Source organism: Lolium rigidum, chromosome 7, assembly GCF_022539505.1.
Source record: "Lolium rigidum isolate FL_2022 chromosome 7, APGP_CSIRO_Lrig_0.1, whole genome shotgun sequence".
NCBI classification, from domain to species: domain Eukaryota; kingdom Viridiplantae; phylum Streptophyta; class Magnoliopsida; order Poales; family Poaceae; genus Lolium; species Lolium rigidum.
Window position 1 is genome coordinate 34474768 of NC_061514.1, and position 12655 is coordinate 34487422.

The following is a 12655-nucleotide window of genomic DNA, read 5'->3' on the forward strand; positions in this document are numbered from 1 at the left end:
GGGGCAGATCGACGAGAATGGCTGCCCCTCCTCGATCCGCGATGGCTACATGTCAGTGTGGGATCGGAGGAATCATCTGCTCGCCAAGGTGCCTCGCTCACCCAATCGCCTCTACAAGGTTCGGCTGCAGATCGTACAACCGGTGTGCTTGTCAATGCGCCGTGGCCACACGGCGTGGACATGGCACGAGCGCCTCGGCCACCAGAACTTCGGCGCCCTCCACACTATGTCCAGCAGTGGCATGGTCCGCGGGCTCCCAGCCATCGAGCACGTCGATCAACTCTGCGACGCGTGCCTGGCAGGGAAGCAGAAGCGAGCGTCATTTCCTCAAGTGGCCAAGTTCCACGTGACGGCACGCATCGAGTTGATCCACGCAGATCTCTGCGGGCCGGTCTCACCGGTGATGCCGGGCGGCAAAAGGTAATTCCTCCTCATGGTGGATGACTATAGCCGCTTTATGTGGCTGGCATTGCTCACCATCAAGGACGAGGCTGAGATGGCGATCGGGCGCATCAAGGCCGCGGTGGAGGTGCAAAGCGACTGCGTCCTACGCACGCTACGCACTGACAGAGGAGGGGAATTCAACTCCCGCTCCTTCGAGGACTTCTGCGCTGACAATGGCGTCCAACGCCACCTCACCGCCCCGTACACACCACAACACAACGGCGTGGTCGAGCGGCGGAACCAGACGGAGGTGGCCATGGCTAGGAGCATGCTCAAGGGGAGAGGTGTTCCCAACACGTTTTGGGGGGAGGCAGTGATGACTGCAGTCTATCTGCTAAATCGCTCCATCACCCGCGCCGTCGATGGCAAAACACTGTATGAGCTATGGCACGGGACGCCACCAAGTCTGCATCACCTGCGCGTGTTCGGCTGCGTCGCCCATGTCAAAACGGTATGTCCACACCTCAAGAAGCTGGAGGACAGGAGCACCAAGATGGTGATGCTAGGCTACGAGCCTGGCACCAAGGCATGGCGCGTGTTTGACCCAGTGATGAAGCGAGTTCACGTGACAGAGACGACGTGTTCGACGAGGCAGCATCGTGGAGCTGGGAACATGCGGGTGTGGAGTCGCTGAACTGCAATTTCGACATCCAGTACACACCTGCTGACGAGGGATCACCTCGCCAATGCCTACGTATTGTAGACTTGGCTTTCGGGAGAGAGCAATGATGGAGATTCCTGGAGCGAGATTGGGCACACGATATACCCAGCTTCGGGTCCCCTCGGTGGAGGATCCCTACGTGCTGCTAGCAATCTAGTATATGATCACAAGTATGTTTACAAGGGTCGCCCGTAGGCGGAGCTATGTTGTCTATCTATCGTCATATTATCGGGTGCCCTGGCTAGCTTTATATATGCAACCAGCTTAGGGTTTTACAAGATTTCTAGTCGACTACTTCTTCGAGTTGCCTTCTTGGGCCTTCTCCAATTTGGGACTTCTCCATATTGGGCCGAGCCACGTATACTAATAATGGGTACCCGAAGGGTATACCCATGTCAGTAGCCCCCGAGTGTCTAGGGAAGTCAAAGACTTGCGTAGAGACTCCAATCGTAATCATCTTCGAAGTCGAAGAAATACAAGGCGAGGCCATTGATCCGGAAATACATCAGGTCAATATCGTAGATCATGTGTAGCATAGATGATGTCAACGATCCTCGAAGTTATTTTTCTATCGGGTGCGCGATCAGCGCTCCCGATGGGAGTAGCCCCCGAGTCTGTGGGCAAGTGCTAGTACTTGAGCATAGACTCAAGTTGTACTACTCGATGAAGAACTTGACTATATTTCTGGGCGCAAACCCTCTTTTTATCGACTTCTGCTGGAGGACTTAATGAAATCCATGTGCTCCCGATGGGAGTAGGCTTTACTCGAGTCGCAGAGTCTATTTGAGTCTACAAACCTTTATATATTTACAGAATCGAATGAAATTTTCATGCTTTTTCTCTTTTTCAAATTCTTCGAGACCAAAGAGACACTATATTTTCTTCGTCAAATATATTGTACAGAGATATTGGTAAATGCGGCTGGTTCATCTGACGGATCAGGTACCAGTTCATTGCTCTAGTGATAAATCCAGATAAACCTACTTCAAACTCACGTCCTCGGACACGAATTCGGGATACTGGCGTAATTCAGAACGTGCCGCTTTAGGACTTACGGAAACTGAATTTCAGCAAAATTATCGGGTCCACAACGCGTCCGCTGGGATTTTTCTTCACATCTGTTGATGTGGATAAAGTGGCAGAGCGCATTCGGGTGCGATGCCACGCCACACAGGACGGATCCTGGGGTCTTACCTTCGTGACCTTTTTACGAGTCACGGCATTCGGAGTTTTTACCGCGGCGGACGCGCTCCGAGAATATATTGTCTGGCGCCTTGTTCGGCTGATGTAATGACCCATTTTTTGGGTTCTTCTATATTTTTCGCGGACGTGATGGTATAGCCGAATATATTGGGTTCTTCTATATTATCGTCAGGTACATCGCCGATGCTCTTGATCGGAATAAATGACGAGTCAATAGATCCGAAGATTTGTCCACCTCTTTTTTTTTGTTCCTCCTTGAAGAAAATTTCATCGAGTTCCTCCTTGAAGAAAATTTCGTCGGGTTCCTCATTGAAGAAAATTTCGTCGAGTTCCTCCTTGAAGAAAATTTTGTCGAGTCGGGTTCCTCCTTGAAGAAAATTTTGTCGAGTTCCTCATTGAAGAAAATTTTGTCGGGTGCGCGACCAGCGCTCCCGATGGAAGTAGCCCCCGAGGCTATGGTCGGGTGCGCGCATCCGGGCATAGGTTCAAGAACTTGTATACTTTGAAATTTGCTTCTTCCTACACAAATAAACAAACTTTTTCTATCTTTTCATTGACTCTCTTTTTCACATGTGGTGTCAGACGCTTGGATTCGATGATCTATAAAGTGAATTTATGCCGCGCAGCCCCCAAGTATCGGTTGCAGCGAAAGAAAATAATAATCAATTTTATGTAAATTAAAGGAACACTTAACTTATTGGGTGCGACGGAGTCGACGCAGAGATGGGTCGTGCAACTGAGTCGATGAAGTCTTCGAGTGCAACGAAGAAGTCGAGCCGAAGTAAAAACTACCAAATAGTGAAAGTGGATGCCGCCAAATTGTTGATGAAGAAATAGCCGAGCCCCCGAGCGCTGCTGGGGTGATGTCATGATTGTTTCTTATACGCCGTGTCGCAGTTGTGACCCGGGGCGAAGTCGTTATCGAGCCCCCGAGTGTTGCCGAAAATATTGCGCCGAAGTAGTGGTTGCCTGGAATATTATGTTATAGGTACGCTCAGGGGAGAAATCGTTGTCGAGCCCCCGAGTGTTGTCCCCGTGGATATGTGACTTTTTTTTGTTTCGCCTAGAGAATCATGACCACACACGCCTGGATCACGACGAAAATTGCGACATCTTTTGTTCATTCCCCTAGAGAATTCGATGAAATTGTCGACCCCATTAAAGCTGAAGCCATTTGAATATTAAGCCATTGAAGATTATATCATGAGAGACAAAACAATGAAGATGAATCCAAGATGACGTATTTGAGATGAATCGCCATTAAATATGAAGCATATATTTGAAGATGAATCCGCTGATTTTATAGAGGATGAATCCATTGACTTGAAGAAAATAAATCCAGTAATAACCATAGAAGATGAATCCATTGACCCGAAGAAAATAAATCCAGTAATAACCATAGAAGATGAATCCATTGACCCGGAAATGCATCGGGTAGTATTGTATAAGAGTAAACCAGTAATATCCATATAGATGAATCCGACTAAAATAAATTCATTGATCCGAAAAATATAGATCTAGTAATAATCATAGATGATAAATCCACCGACCCGAAAATGCATCGAGTAGTATTGTTTTTAGAGGAAACCAATGATATCCTTATAAGATGAGGCCACTTGCCCGGAAGTGCACCGGGTAGTATTATATAAGAAGAAATCAATGATAACCATATAAATAAACCCACTGAACCGAAGATATAGATCCACTAAGCCGAAGAAAATACTAAGACGAAGAAGATAAATCCACTGAGCCGAAGAAAATACTAAGCCGAAGAAGATAAATTCACTGAGTAATCGGGTGTATTTACTGTAATGATGTAATGGTGCAACCCCGAGTATCGGGTGTATTTTGTTGTAATGATGTAAAGGCGCAGCCCCCGAGTACTTGGGTGCGGAGAAAGTAAATAATAATTAACTCTTAGAAGATGAATACTTAGCTTTTTTTTTTATATTGGCTGTGGCGGAGCCGACGTGAAAGCAGGTCGTGCGGCGGACATAGTCGATGTAGTCGTGTGGCGTCTGCCCGAAAGTAATCGATGAAGAGGATGCAGTCGATGTAGTCGCACGGGCGTCTGACCAGAAGTAGTCGACGTGAGGATGCAGTCGGACGATTCATTGCATGGCTGTGACGGCCACCGCCAACATGTGAAACAGCTGTTCCGATATTTCTGATTGTGTTCCTAGATCAATCCTCCAAATACCATGTACAAGCAACATGTACGCACAGGTTAGATTAAAATAAAATAATTGATTGACAAACTTGCTAATGAAAGAGAGGTTGGAGGATATCAAATCAGAGGGCCATCATGTTATGTTGTTTTGCGTGAAGGGCCTGTTAGTGCATGCAGCAATCGGTTTGCAACATCACCACGCCCGAACGAATCCACGTGAGCGTGGAAAATATCTGCTCTGGTCCAATGAACGTGTACACTACTGTCCAGATTGAACAAGCCACCATTCGTAACCGGATATTGACACGAAGCTTTTAGGCATCCGATCGATCTGGAATCCGCGCGCCTGGCATCCGATCGATCTGGAATCCGCGCGCCTGTGCAGTCTTTCACGTTGATCACCAGCAAGATTGAAATAGATGTTGACGAAGAACTTGATCGATCCCGCCCGGATGACGAAATCTAGCCGTTGCAGTTTCCACAGACGGCGCCAATTGACGAGGGATCACCTCGTCAATGCCTACGTATTGTAGATTTGGGTTTTGAGAAAGAGCAACGATGGAGATTTCGGGAGCGAGATTGAGCACACGATATACCCAGCTTCGGGTCCCTCGGTGGAGGATCGCTACGTGCTGCTAGCAATCTAGTATATGATCACAAGTATGTTTACAAGGGTCGCCCATATGCGGAGCTATGTTGTCTATCTGTCGTCCTATTATTGGGTGCCCTGGCTAGCTTTATATATGCAACCAGCATAGGGTTGAGTCCTAGTCGACTACTTCTTCGGGTTGCCTTCTTGGGCCTTCTCCATATTGGGACTTCTCCATATTGGGCCGAGCCACGTATACTAATAATGGGTACCCGAAGGGTATACCCATGTCACCTGCCTCGGCGGATCTGCGAGGATCTGCTGGCGCGCCAGAGCGCGCCCAGGGCGCGAACGGCACGGCATCACCCCCAGCGACTCCGGCGCCAGAGCGTGCACCGGGCACGGCCGGCGCGGCGTCGCCCGTGACACCACAGACCTCGAATGTGCATGACGGTGGATCTCCTTCTGTGTCTGCACCACACCATGCTGGTGTAGAGTTCGTCATGCCCTCGTCTGCTAACACTCCGTCGGGGGAGGACCGTGACTCTCCTGTGCGCAGGTACAGGACCGTTGCAAACGTCGACGAGGAACTGGAGCAGGAGCTCCATCTTGCAGAAGGGGAGGAGCCTGCAACCCTCGTAGAGGCACAGTCCGAGGCAAGATGGCAAGCGGCCATGAATGAGGAGATGGAGGTGATCAAGGACAACGGAACGTGGGAGCTCTGTGATCTTCCCGCCGGCCATCGTCCCATCGGCCTCAAGTGGGTGTACAAGCTGAAGAAAAATCCTGTGGGGGAGGTGGTGCGACACAAGGCGAGGCTCGTGGCGAAGGGCTACGCGCAGCGAGCGGGCATTGACTTCGATGAAGTTTTTGCGCCCGTCGCGCGTCTGGACTCCGTGTGCGTGCTGCTCGCCATCGCTGCGCACCATGACTGGGAGGTGCACCACCTCGACGTCAAGAGCGCGTTCCTGAATGGCGACCTGACGGAGGAGGTGTATGTGTCCCAGCCTCCTGGCTTCGTCATCAACAACATGGAGGGCAAGGTGATGCGCCTGAAGAAGGCGCTCTATGGGCTGCGTCAAGTGCCACAAGCGTGGAACGCGAAGCTTCATGGCACGCTGCGCGCCCTGGGTTTCGTCCGGTGCCCCTCTGAGCATGCTGTGTACGCTCGCGGCGACGCGAGCTCAGGCCTGCTGCTGGGCGTGTACGTGGACGACCTGATCGTCACTGGTGGCAGCAACCTGGCGATCACCAAGTTCAAGCAGGAGATGATGGACAGGTTCAGAATGAGCGATCTGGGCCTGCTCGCCTACTACCTCGGCATTGAGGTTTCGCAAGGCAACGACATGATCACCCTCTGCCAATCGGCATACGCCACCAAGCTCCTAGAGAAGGCCAGGATGACGGACTGCACCACGACACAGGTGCCAATGGAGCCACGCCTGAAGCTGAATTAGGCAAGCACGAACCCGCCGGTGGACGTGACCCTGTACCGTTCCATTGTCGGGAGTCTTCGCTATCTGGTCCACAGCAGGCCGGACATTGCTTTCGCAGTGGGTTATGTGAGCCGCTTCATGGAGAAACCAACGATGGAGCACCTGAGCGCCGTCAAGCATCTTCTCCGCTACATCGCAGGTACCAAGAACCTTGGGTGCGTCTTCCGTAGCAGCACAAATAGGCTTGAACTTGTGGGCTACAGCGACGCCGATCATGCCGATGATCTAGATGGGTGCAAGAGCACCACGGGCAGCCTCTTCCTCATCAATGGCTGTCCGGTGACCTAGCAATCTGTCAAGCAACAGGCCGTTGCTCTGTCATCTTGCGAGGCCGAGTACATGGCTGCCACTGCGACGGCGTGCCAAGCTGCTTGGCTCCGGTGTCTCCTCGGTGAGCTGCTGAACCAGGAGGAGGAGACGGTGAGGCTCTACGTCAACAACCAGAGCGCGATCCAGTTGATCAAGAACCCTGTGTTCCATGAACGCAGCAAGCACATCGACACCCGCTTCCACTACATCCGCGAGTGCATTGAGGACGGCAAGGTCGTCGTCGAGCACATCGGCACCGCAAACCAGTTAGCCGACATTCTCACCAAGTCACTTGGGCGAATTCAGTTCCAGGACCTGCGTGCGAGTATCGGCATCATCGACATCACCAGCGTCTAAAACTTAGGAGGATATTTGTTGAATAAGTTTTAGTCTGAACTTTTTAGTTAGGGTTTTAGGTGTCGACAATATTCAGTTTCGTCAGGTTTAATTTCCTTGAACTAGTCAGGACGGCGGCGAGTTGTGCGCGCACGTCCGAGTCTGTAGGAGGGCCGTGCGCTCGATCCAAGTCGTGGGATGGCACGGCTTAGTAGGGATCATGGCGATCGCCACGGTGAGTTTGTTTTCTTTGTTGAATAAAAGGAAGAATGAAATGCGAAAAGCAGTAGGTTGAGCACTGCAGAAAACATCGTCTCTGTGTTCATCTTCTTCTCTCTCAGACCGAACCTCACCACCATAGCTTTGATCTTGAGTGTTGCAGTAGGTATAGCTGACAAAAATCCGCCAGGAGCATGGCTCGCAGTGGCAGCTCCGCCTCCAAGACAATTCGGGGTCGTCGCTGCAAGACTTCGCCGAGAGGTGGATCCGAGGTCTCACCGTGATGGTGTGCAGTATAATAGAGTTGTTCTCCGCTCGACACGAGATTAAGGCAGTCACACGGTTTGGCGAAGCAAGCATTCTCAAGATTGTTGTCTTCTTCGATGCCATCGTCTCTGCTTTCAAGGCAGAGAATCTACGGACCGTCCTAGACATGTATATATATATATGCGTTTGCAGGGCATTGTACAACATGAAAAATACCCCGGAGATGATCGACCACAGCATAATGCTCACTTTGTCAGTTTATGTGGACAAGCTAAAAAAAGCCATAGCCAACACGATGGAGAAGGTGAAGACACCACGGGCTGTGGAGGTTCTGCAAGGATGGGACGAGGTCCACTGGAACACTCGGTGGATTGCGGACTGCATCATTTCCTTGGGTGAAGCAGAGGGGATCTTAGTGTCGATCTCTTCTAAGGACTGCAGATTCCTTTACGATGCAAAGTGTGACACAATGCGTTATCTAAAGGACCTGCTCCTGAGAAAATCGGAGCTATGCTCGGATCCAAGCATGAGGTACCTCTTCCTGCTCAACAATTCCTATTTTCTAGTATCATAGATGATTGAGCCATGTGAACCTGGACATGATTGGAAACTTACACCTGAATGTGAAAAGTACATGAATAATTATGTGAATATGGACTTCTTGGGGACATGTGTACTTGTGTATACCAAAGTCGAATTCCCCTGGGCCGCTCCGACGTTGGAGCAAAACCCGTTCACTAGCTAAATTCGAATCAGCGTTTAATAAGACGTACCAAGCTCAGAAGTTCTGGAAGGTTCCGGACCCTTAGCTCAGAGATGTTCTGCGGAGAGCTATCATCGAGAGAGTCGTCTCAAGTTACCGTGACTATCTGAAGGAGCATCCCGAGCTAGCGGAGCACGTTAGCCGAAGAAACAGCACTCCTGAAGTTTTGGAGGAGATGCTGGGTCAGCTATTTGAAGGATGAAAAGTGCTTATGCACTGAACAGAGTCACCTGATATATAAGAGGCCGGAGTTCATGTTTCGTCGTTGTATTTGTTTTGATTTTTTTCCATTTGCAGTGAAGTTGTAATCTAAATTTGGTTAGTACCTTAATCTCTAGATATTTTATCAAGTGGCCACAATCTGCCGGTCTCTGTTCTGATTTGATTTCATGGTTCCATGTCCAGTACTTTGACATTATGCTTCTGCGACAGTTTATAATTCGTAGATGATTTCCATATTTAGTACTGATTATACAACATTCTATACCGGCTTACTAAAATATGGTTCCTTCATTTTAACTGCTTATTGTTTCCCAGAGAGCCCCCTACTTCTGAACTAGAATGGGGAAGTTTGCCATAAAGTATTTGCTATGTAAGTCTACTGTTTACATATGGAAATTCATCTGCATTTTGCATGAACTTGTGAGAGTTGTAATTAATTTCTGATTGTTATGAAGGCACTACTGTGGAACTCTTTTGTCTCCTAGAGCGAACCTTGAAGGCTTGGGAATTTTTAAAACTTTGAAGTAGAATACAATTGATGATTGGATCATATTAATATCATTTTCATTCTTGAGCTAAGCTGACAATGTCCACACCTTGCATCCTCATCACAGATTTGCCACATCCTTTTGACAGAAAAAAAAATCCACAAAACATCAAGACTTTCCCAATAAAAAGCATAAAGAGCTTCATGTTACACAAATCACAACACAGTTGGATTACATTGGTCATGGCTGGGTCAATGAAAGGATGTCAGTTGGCGGTTTTGTATTGACTACAGATGCCTTAATTTGATTACCGCGAAGAATAAATTTCCCCTGCCCATTGTCGACGAATTGCTTGATGAACTTGCCGGTGCAGCTTACTTCTCTAAGTTTGATCTAGGCGCCGGATACCACCAAATCCGTATGCGCGAAGAGGAGGACGTGAAGACAGCTTTCAAAACCCATCACGGGCACTTTCAGTTTCGGGTGATGCCGTTTGGTCACACAAATGCACATGCCACTTTCCAGTGTCTGATGAACACAGTCTTCTCAGAGTACACTCGCAAGTCAGTCATTGTCTTCCTCGACGATATCCTAGTGTACAGTGCTACACTGAAGGAGCATGAAGAACACATGCGTCAGGTTCTGACGCTGCTCCGCCAAAACAAGCTCTAGGCCAAAGCTTCGAAATGTTCCTTTGTTCAAGATAGAATTGAGTATCTCGTGATCTGGCCGGGGGGTTGAGTTCCGGAAGGCTCCGCCGGCGAATGTAACAGTGCTTTGCCTGGAGTTTGCTGGATCGGAGGTATTCGGTCGTGCGCACCCATGCTTTTATTCCGACCGATTGGTTCTGGAGGGAGCGGCGCGAAGCTCTTTTTCTGTGTTGACATCAAGTGACTATGGATCCATGATGAAAGTCGGAAGAAGAGAATTTCATGAAGGCCGGAGGGAGGACTAGCTAAGGGAGGTTCAAGTCTCCGCGCTGTTGAGGGACTTGCTTGGTGTTCCGGGCTTCACAGCAGCGGTATGAAAGTGGGGGCGACAACACAGGTGAAGTGCAGAGTCCTACCTTTCAGGGTGAAAACCCAAGGTCTGGCCTTAATTGGTTGTGCATGGCAATGACCTTAGTGGAGGCATTGTTTTGAGAGCGGGGACTATCTTCAGGGTGAAAACCTAAGATCTTTGATCGGGCGACGACGGTGTTTGAGCACTGTTCCCTTCTTGGAGGCGTTGTTTTTGGAGAGTCTGTAATTCAGGTGTTGTCTTGGCGGTGGATGTATTGCTGTTGTTAGGCCCGAGATACTGTAGCGGGACTTTTGTTTCTTAGTTTTCTTTTCTGTTTTTAGCTGTGTGCATCCGTAGTGCCATTAAGGTGGTGCGTTCTTGTAGAGGCTAGGTGTAATTGGTATCTTCTTGATATTAATATATTCCCTTTATCGAAAAATATTATCTCTAAGGAGGGAGTGGCCACAGATAGTGAGAAGACAACAGCTATGAAAGCTTGGCCTGTTCCTACATCTGCAACTAAGTTGCGCGGCTTCTTAGGACTCACGGGCTACTACCGGAAGTTTGTGCCCAAGTACGGCATCATGGCTAAACCTCTGACCCAGTTACTTACGAAGAAGGGATTCCAATGGTGTGAGGCAGCACAAGCAGCATTTGACCAGTTGAAGGAAGCAATGGTCAACATTCCAGTACTCACGCTTCCAAATTTTGCTCCACCCTTTGCAATAGAAACAGATGCATGCGACACAGGCATAGGCGCTGTCCTTGTCCAAGATGGCCATCCCGTGGCATATTTCAGCAAAGTGTTGGGCATCCGCAATCAACAATTGTCAACCTACGAGAAAGAATTTTTGGCAGTGATGATGGCGGTTGACAAGTGGCGCGCATATCTTCAGCGCGGACCATTTCTCATTTACACAGACCACAAGAGCCTGTTCAATCTGGGAGATCAGCAATTGGACACGGATTTACAGCGTAGAGCCATGGCCAAGCTAGTAGGTCTACAATTTTGTTTTCAGTACAAACAGGGAATTGAAAATGGTGCTGCGGATGCCTTATCCCGAGTGGGCCATCTTCTGACGGCGAATGCCCTGTCTGCTGGGCAGCCGCTTTGGATGCAAGAGGTGGCCAATTTGTATGCTACCGATCCTGATGCTCAAGCTTTGTTAACCAAATTGGCAATCCACAGCCCAGATGAGGAGGGGTATGAACTACAACAGGGCCTTATTCGCGTGCGTGGTCGACTATGGATTGGGGCAAACACATCATTGCAGACCAAACTTATCAGTGCATTGCATGACAGCGCAGTCGGAGGTCATTCTAGGGTAACTGTAACTTCTCAGCGTGTCAGGAAGTTGTTTTGTTGGAAGGGCTTACGCACTGCTGTTGACGAGTATGTTCATCAGTGTGCCATTTGTCAGCACGTCAAGCACGAGCATCAGAAGCCGGCTGGGAAGCTTTAGCCCTTGCTGATTGCATCAGGCCCGTGGCAGGATATCACACTTGATTTCATTGAAGGATTGCCAAAGTGATGGGTGTGATTCTATTCTTGTGGTGGTTGATCGCCTGACGAAGTTCGTGCACTTTGTGCCTCTGCGACACCCATTCTCGGCGTCTCAGGTTGCCAAAGCTTTGTGGGACAATGTTGTTAAGTCTCATGGGTTGCCACTGACGATTGTCTCGGACAGGGACAAAATCTTTACCAGTGCAGTCTGGAAGAATCTGTTTCAAGCAGCTAGTACCAAACTACATTACTCAACGGCATATCATCCTCAAACTGATGGTCAGACGAAGAGGGTTAATCAGTGTTTGGAGATGTACTTACGCACCGCTGTCCACGACACTCCGCGTCATTGGCACCACTGGCTACCTGCAGTGGAATTATGGTACAATTCAAGTTTCCATGCATCACTCAATTGTTCGCCTTTCAAAGCACTCTATGGCAGGGAGCCAAATCTAGGAGGGATGCTGCAGTGGGATGGTGCTCCAACCACAGAGGAGTTTAACTCGGTTTCGCACACAGCTGCTCTACGTGCTCAACTAGGACGCGCACAGTCTCGCTTCAAGAAGAAGGCTGACTGCAATAGAGTGGAACGGGAGTTCTCAGTTGGGGAGAAAGTTCTGCTTAAACTACAGCCGTACGCGCAAACATCTGTGACCAATCGTCCATGTGCCAAACTGGCTTACAAGTTCTTCGGTCCCTTTCCTGTGGAGCAGCGAGTCGGACTCGTGGCTTATCGGTTGACATTGCCGGCAGAGAGCAAGATTCACCCAGTGTTTCACGTTTCACAGCTGAAGCCTTTCACACCTAACTACTCGCCTGTGTTTGGTGATCTTCCTCGGCTTCCAGATTTGACTCTGTCTTCATTTAACCCTGTCAAGATTTTGTAGCGCAGGATGATGAAAAAGGGTGATCAGGCCATCGTGCAGCTGAAGATTCAATGGGAGACGTTACCGGCTGAGGCCGCGACCTGGGAGGACCACGA

General features: G+C 49.2%; 1 pseudogene; it reads left to right on the forward strand.

Moving 5' to 3' along the window:
- Positions 1 to 7710: 7710 nt before the first annotated feature.
- Positions 7711 to 8659, forward strand: LOC124671171 (annotated as a pseudogene).
- The last annotated feature ends 3996 nt before the right edge of the window (positions 8660 to 12655 follow it).